General features: G+C 41.6%; 1 long non-coding RNA gene across 1 annotated transcript; it reads left to right on the top strand.

The window, feature by feature from the left end:
* The first annotated feature begins 5,413 nt into the window (after nt 1-5,413).
* Nucleotides 5,414-8,044, top strand: LOC311519098. Its single transcript, XR_014711203.1, has 3 exons — nt 5,414-5,510; nt 7,174-7,228; nt 7,762-8,044. It is a non-coding gene; the product is annotated as an uncharacterized lncRNA (long non-coding RNA).
* The last annotated feature ends 340 nt before the right edge of the window (nt 8,045-8,384 follow it).

Raw genomic sequence — 8,384 nt, 5'->3', positions numbered from 1 at the left:
GGTGGACACAGATGTACAGATATAAGGCTTGATTCACTGTTGTTCTGTGCCTATTCAAAGTGAATGCACAGTAGGTGGAAAGGCGCTCCACCAACCATCTCTGGGAAGCTGGGGAATCAATATTTATTAAACAAGCTTGAGACAGATAATGGCTGTGGAAGAATTTTTCAGCTTCCACCATGTGCTTTAGGACTATGGCAGCTGCTATTTCTTCCTCAACATGGTTTAAATCATGTATTTAACACCCATATTACAGAAGTATAGGAGGATTGTGCCTGAAAAGTTCTCTCATCTTTTTCATTTTATTTGGGGTGTTTAAACAAATGACAAAGGCCTCCTTCTCAGCCTTCTTGTCATTTCTCTCTTCAATTTTGGTTGGCTTTTTTAGTAATTTGAACAAATACTCTGTAGTTCTATTTTCAGATATAGGATCAATAGTATTAAGTCGGAATACATTTTTTTTCTACACATTTGTGACATTATCGGTTAATTTCTCTTGTTTCAGCAATTGTCTTGCTCAGCTATTTTTGGTGAAGAAGATGGAATCAAAAATGTTTGACATGCAGAAATATAAAATTAATTTCTGTTCTGCTCTTCCACTTTATTAGACAAAAAATCATTCAATAACAAAATTGATTTTGAAGAGTCTGAAGAAACTGACTTTCTGCACTTTTTTGAGATGAGCATGAATTAACTTGTTACTTAACTCTTAATGATGTTTACGTTTTATTTTGGAAGAATTATCTCTTTTCACTACCTTGGGTCCCTTGAATTGCTTGTTTCCTACTACTTCCTTCAACTGTAGTATTTCATATACTTCTGTTTGGTAATTCATAGATAGCAATGGCCCATTTGTGACATTGATCAGCAGCTTTCAAATTTGCTGCAGTTAAAATGAGGAGATAGCTAATGAATTCAATAGTGTGATGATCTGCTTATTTTCCAGTTGTTTCTAGATTCCAGCAACTAAGGCCTGTCTATCAGCATAAACTGCCATGTACTACCTTCTACATGCAATGCAGTTGATTTTGCCACTAGCCACATTTTTCTCTCCAATCAGAAGGGACTCGCTCTATTCCTCTCCCTCCTTAAATTTTTAAATATTTCTATAACTTGCTTATTGTTTCATAATAGTCAGAGGAAACATCTTGATGTTTTCATCACTTTCCCCACCAGAAAATAGTACAATGGATAACTCATTTAGAGATGAGGCCAAATCAAACTGCTGATCCAAACACCCTCCCCCACAAGATTTTAGGAAAGTTTGGCTCCCTCTCTGAACTTTGCAGCTCAGGCCTGTCTTTTCACCTCATAGGTCTCTCCATCTCTGGCTGGAAAAGGAGGAGTGTTGACATCAGAAAAGGAAAATGGTTTCCCAGATGCCACTCTCAGTGACATTGCTGGGGATACATGGAGCACGTGGCTTTGCACAGTAATAGCTGTGCAGCTATGCATTGTGGTAAGTCAATAACACTATGCGGAGGCAATGGGAGCAAAGAGGGGGAGGGGATAAAGCTGGGAGGGGAATATTGAGGGACTCCCTTGACAAGGAATGGGAAAACAGCATTGCAAATGGTACATATTCTGCTGTGCCAAAAAAGGAGGACTGAGATCTTGGACAAGGCTACTTTTAAGAGTTAAATTCACCAGCAGTATTCTCCTCTTTTTAATGACAGATAATATGGTAGCTGATATGCACTCCCACAATTTCCATCTCACTGCAGTGGCATCAGCCACCTCTTGAGCAGGAGCTGTATTGAATATAAAACCTAAGGAACAGGAAAATAGAGAATAATAAAATAAAAAAAAGGAAGAATCTGTTGAAAATTGTCTTAGGGTATTAGTATGTATGAAATCTTTATTATATTTATGCCAGGATGTGTTTTATTAGCTAATAAAATTCAGTCCCATGAACAGATTCAAGCACTTAAACTGAATCAGGCTCAGTCTATTTGTTAGCATTGTAATAGCACAAAACTCATTTCCATCACAGGTGTTCCAAAGACCCACAGAGGTTACGTGACTGAAACATTAGCATATTATTATAATAACATGATGCTGCTCCCTCTGACCCAGGAGCTTTTAACTTTAATAATTTCCAGGTTATTCAATAGCCAAAATGTGTTTTCCCTTCATATTTTCACACTGGTGCCCTTTCTTTAATATAAAGTACTGATATAATGAATAAATTATATCCAGATGAAAGTCTGTCATCTGATCCCTCATCCCTGATGGCAAATGCTAAAGCAAACATTTTGCACAATGTGCCATCTATATGAGGGACAGAGACCTAGAAAGAGATCTGAAAGGACATTTGATATAAGCAGGAATGAAAGGGACTGATTCGACTCGGGAATAAATTGATTCTGACAGGGGAGTCAGAGATCTATACTTGATATTTTGGGTAGGTAGTGGAGAGGGGTTACCTACAGATTCTTTTTTAGATGTGGTGTTTAAAAAAATAGAAAGTATAGATTAACTTTGTGTATTCACATGTGTCAAACTCACCCAATAATTAAAAGCTTTGATTTAGCTGATGAGTACTTCGTATGTGAAACGTATACAGTGCCTATCCATATTAGATGTGAACAGCAGGAATGCTGATTGTTTTGGTTGATGTACATCTTATGGTTGTACTCACAACTTCCACATCCCCAACCCTTGGTCAGGAATATGTAACTAACACAGTGTGAGTTCTTGAAGTGATATATCCGGACTGTGCAATATATTTGATTCAGATATGTCTGAAACACTTATTGTAACTGGTGAACGATTATCCCCAGTGTCAAGGCAATTCAGGCAGGGTCATGAGGCCTAACAAAGGAGGTGTGAGTTGTGAAGTCTTACCAGTGCTGGAAATTCTGCAAAGTTCTAATGGCTGCGGGAAACTGGAGTGTCTCACTCCTTTCACACCTGATGGCAGATATTTGGTTTTGAATTTGCCAGTTAGCCAGCTAGCAGCCAGATTTTTTTTGGAGGACCACCCATAGTTGCTGTAAGGAGAGAAGTGCACTTATTATTAACAGAGTTTTGTCAGCATTACACTTTCCATATATTTTCTAAGGCCTCAGTGCCTGTTTCTTTTTGGTATTATATAATGCATTCATTGACTATTTGGGTGCTACCAAGTATTGTGAACAGCAAGGGACTGATACTTTCTATTGGCTAAAGAGAATGCTGAATGCACTATATAATTCTGTAGCAGGGTGCTGGTGCAGAAGCACCTAATTAGCCCCTGCCCGGTCAGCTCCAATCAAGGGAAGCAGATTGGAGCTGATGGAAAAGGCCTGATGCCAGCCTGAGGGTTGGCAACACCTGCTGGTCTGACAGGCCAAGAGCTATAAAGGCTGGGAGGGCGCTGGGAGTGAGCCAGAAGGAAGTGGGGTGCAGCAAGGGAGAAGCTAGTCAGGGAGGGAGCGAGAGGCCTCCTAGCTGAAGGCTGACCCTGCCTGTAAGGGAAGTAACCAAACCTGTAAAGCTTGTATATAGATGGATACTGCTGGTGGGACAACAATAAGTAAATAAAGACACGGGTGTTGCACAACCCTGAAGCCTCTCCGAGCCTTACTGGGAAGGGCAAGAGGACCCCAGGAAGAGGGGCAGGTAATGGAACCCTGTTACACGTGGGGGGCTTGTCTGGGATCCTTTGTCAGAGACATAGTTTGGTGACCTGGCGATGGAAGGCACTCTGCAGTGGATCATGGAGCAACACTGGGAGATGCAGAAGACACTGCAGGCCTTTCAACAGTCCCACCAGCTGGAGAGGCAAGCTCCACTGGCTTGGCAGGCGAGCAACAATGGACATTGCAGGACTTTATCAAAGAACAGGCAGCGGTGCAGCAGCAGCTCCTGCAGAAACTGGTGAGTCCCATCCCGCCCCCTGGGCATCAGCATCTGTAAGAAGGCCTTGGTGGATGACCCCAATGTCTTTTTGGGCACCTTTGAGTGGGTGGCCCTGGGCCTGGGATGGGACAGGACATCCTGGGCACTGCGGCTAGCCCCATATTCTGCGGGGGAGGCGCAAGTGGCATATATGGTCATGACGGATGCCCAGGCTAGGGACTATGACACGGAGAAGGCAGCCATCTTGAACTGCCTGGGGCTTTCATCAGAAAAATACTGGCAAAAGTTTCGGGCAGCCCGGAGGGCATGGGGTGTGCGGCCTTTGGCCTTCGCCCAGTAATTGACAGACTGGGCGATATGGTGGTTGAGGCCCGATGCCCAAACGGTGGGACAGATTATGGATCAGGTGATCCTCGAACAGTTTGTGCAGTTCCTCCCCAGTAGTATGTGGGTCTGGGTGCGGCGACATCAGTCTGACACCATAGAAGCTGCGGTCAAAAGGACGGAGGAATATGCAGAGGCAGATTTCCCCCCGAGGGAGCATTGGACCTTGAGAAACTCAGAGGGAGGCAAGAAACCCTGTGAGTACCCTGCTGGGAAGTTGGTAGACAAGCGACGGGAGGAGCACAAGGGAACCCCTAGCCGCCCAGGGCAACTTGTATGCTGGTGCTGTGGACAGCCAGGGCATAAGAGCCGTGACTGCCCAGTGATGGTCTGTGGGGTTGCTGAATTCTGTGGTTGGATCACAGATGGAGGGTGGAAGAAGAGGCATGGAATAGCCACCATCCGCTTGTGGGTAGGGAGAAAGCCCCAGAGGAGTCTAGTGGATACAGCCTCAGCCTGTTCCCTCATACAGTGGCACTTGGTAAAGCTGCATTGGCTTATCCCTGGAGAAAGGATGCTGGTGGAATGCATCCACGGGGATGGGAAGTATTGTCCCATAGCCCAAAGTTTCTAAACAGGGCCTCTTTTAATTATTTACAATCTTCAATGAAAATAATACTTTAAGCACTAATAAGACTCCTAAAACTTGAGTCACAGTTTGACTAAAAAGAAGCACAGAAAAGAAAATACTACAAAAAGGAAACCCACGCTATAATTAAGTACGTAATTAAGTAAATTTTATTCCTAGAAGACAAATCTGTGCCTCTCAGTATAGCATGGTGTTTTCTACAAATCACCAGCAGCACTGGAAATCTCACAGGTCCAGTGGTGTTGATGCCTCGAACACCCTTGGTTCTGTATTGGGCTGTTAGAAATGTTCCACGTATATCTGATGACGTGAATCCTTAGTCATGAGTCATAATTTAAATAGTGTTTTCTCTGAAGTACTAGACTGAACTAAATACATTTTTTACTGCCATTGACAAATTTTATACAACTGAAGAGTGTTTTTGCATTTACAGGATTTATTTCCAACACTTCCTTTTGGGACAGGGATACTCTCTAATTACCTAAAAAGTTCTTTCAGTTGGTTTTCAGGTTAAAAAAACCAAATAGTTATGATCAGAGAGGGAATACTTTTTTTTGTTTTTGCAGCAAATAGGTGAAAAACATCTTCTCCAGTTTTCATCTAAAGAGAGAACCAGTCAATCAGAAGACTATGAACGAACTATGGTTCCATGATTCTGATTTGTTAGATGGATGTGGAAAGAGGTGGGGAGAAGGTGAGATTCTGATCCACTGTGAAAGCAGAAGGTGCCTGGGTGCCCAGTCTAATTTAAAGTGTGATGGGAAAGGGATTTTTTTCAACGTGTGGGAAAGGCCAGTGCTGACTACTGGAATGTGTGTCTCATTACCCTCTAAAAGACTCTGGGCTCTTGCATCATCATACAGATATCTGCTGGATGTTGGGTGAAACTGAAAATTTTTAAAGCAAAACCTTTCACTTCAAAATGTAGGTTGCCTTGTTTCTTATTTTATGTTCCAGAATCTTGAATAACAAAGTACCAGGTTAGTACTAGTTTAGAATACCAATTGAGAGCCTCTACCACTAGATCTTCACTGCCTGCTTAAGGGAATAAAGGGGTTTAAGGACCCTACCTTACTCCCACTCGTAGGTTACCTAATACCTACCATGGGTTGCAGTGCAAAAGGAGAAGCAGGTTGTACCTCCCCACACCCAACATTCAGAGTTGGTAAGGAAAGAGCAGGGTGGGAACTGGTCATAAAGGAACATTACCAGATCAAGCTTGCCCAGGAATTGGATTTTGTAAAAACAAGATTTTGTAAAACCTATGAGAAACAGAATGTTTCCATGGCCTTTTAAAAATTGTAGCAGATTTTTTTTTAAATGAAAGTGCCCATTCAGCATTGCCAGCTCAAATACTACAGTATTGTGCCAGTGCATGAAAACATGAAAGTAAAATTGGCTAGAATCTGACTAAATGCAAGCCAGAGTGACTATTGTCTTTATCCAAGTTGAGTGAAATGCAAAATAATAATAATAGGGATTTAACCTGGGGAAAACAATTTCTCACAACTCTCCAATAAGTAGGTGGTTGTTGTTGTAATTATTATTTTATTTATGGGGAAACAGAGGCACAGAAAGGCTGTGCAACTTACACAAGGCCACTCAGTGAGTTATTGGTAGAGCCAGAACTAGAAGAAATAAATTCCTTACTCTGTCACTTGTACTCCAGTACACCGAGCTGAGCTTCTAATTAGTAAGCAAACAGTGGTAATGTTGAACAGTAAATCAGATTTTCAAAATTATTTTAGTTTTAATGAGCAAACATTTGTTAATATCATAGATAGGGACATTTGTTTTTTTGAAAAGAAAATACAGAACCAAATTCACCAGTACAATGCCTGCTTTGCACTGCTGTGGTGAGCAAATAAGCCACAAACCCAGTTAAAGTGGCCATTTAGGTTGCTTTTTGTTGGCAGAGTGGCACAAAGCAGCCAGAGTGAACCTGGTCCACAGTTTTTTATCCTGGCAATGTCATTTAAAACGTGTCTGAAATTCAATAGCAATGGCAATAAAAGTGACTGGGTTTGTGCTTAATTAATTGCAAAAGAAGTATAGTGCATTAAATTGGATGAGAAATGCTGCACCTTCAGTGAGATTATGAATCAAAGACCTAATGTACTCTACACCCACTTAAGAAGGTATATATCAAAAGGTAACTAATATGATAAAAAATCCAAAGGGAAATTTATTTCATTAATTGGATCTGATGAACGTGGGCATTATGATTAGGAATTATTAATGTAAATATATTGTATATTATCAGATTTAATAATACCTAGCTCTTATCTAGGGCTATACATCAGAAGAGCTGAGTGTGCTTTACAAAGGAAGTCAGCATTTTTATCCCCTTTTTACAGATGGGGGAACTGAGGCACGGAGCCGCAAAGACATTTGGCCAAAGTCACTCTTCAGGTCAGTGGTAGAGCTGGGAATAGAACCCAGGCCTCCTGAGTCCTGGTCCCATACCCTATCCACTGTGCAATGCTGCCTCCCTTTATGTGTGTATGTAAATAGCACAGAATCCTTTCTTTATGGTTAAAAACTTAAATGGTGATGGGTAGGATGCCTGAAAATTACTCCCCCCCCCCATAAAATTAAAAAATTTGGTTTGAATCTATAGAGTAAAATTATTACCTCTGGTTCACTGCTGGTATTTTTCTACCACTGAACTGATCTGTGAGTGCTATACAGAAATTGAAAGCTTATGATGGGTAGATGTCAAATATTTCTCAAATTGGTTAAGTGGCAATTGACCAAAGGCAACTGACCATCTGGCAAGACTGACAGGTGATGTGGATTTGTTACCAGGAAGGCAGTTTGTTTACTTTGATCATCGTGTCTGAACACGGGTTTTGTTGGCAGAGTCTTCTGTGGTGTGCGTAAGTGGTTTTTAGCAAGTGAATTTTTCTGTTGATTCCATTCTTCTATTTCCCTTTTTTTGGCAGAAACAGATGGATTTGATTTTCTCACACTTTCTATTTGCCGAGAATAACAACTCTTAAATCAAAGCTGAGGAGGTGAAAAGACAAGGACAAAAATATGCAAACATCTGTAACCACCTGGACAATGAAATGCAGAACTATGACCTGACATGCAGAATAACTAAAACTAACAGATAATTTATTGACTAAATCCCATCCTGAGATGGACCCTCAGCTATCATACTGATAGGCTGCGTAGTATGGGTCTGATAAAATTCTCTGCTACTGAGTGAAGCAAGTATGTGTGGTCAGGCTTTTTGTTTCATGACTGCCTTGGCCGCACATGGCTGACCATAAGTGCTGACTTCTAATTTTTTTTTGTTGGGGCTGAAGAAGGGGAATGGACCCATCACAGAATCTCCCAGAAACTGGATTGCAAGGGAGGTTCATCTGAAAGTCTCACACCTCCATTTCTGGGTGGGGAGGTTGCCAACACTCTCTGCTAGGTGGTGCTGGCTGAAGAAATAGGACACCACCAGTCTAGCTCCAAGTGAGCTTTTACAATAAAGGGGTTAACACATTTATTTCTTCATTGGCACTGTGCATGGGAAAAGAAATACCCACAGACTAGAACAATAAGCAAGTGG

This window comes from Lepidochelys olivacea (genome assembly GCF_965140295.1).
Source record: "Lepidochelys olivacea isolate rLepOli2 genome assembly, chromosome: 4".
Classification (NCBI taxonomy): Eukaryota; Metazoa; Chordata; order Testudines; family Cheloniidae; genus Lepidochelys; species Lepidochelys olivacea.
This window is presented reverse-complemented; position numbering and strand designations above follow the sequence as displayed.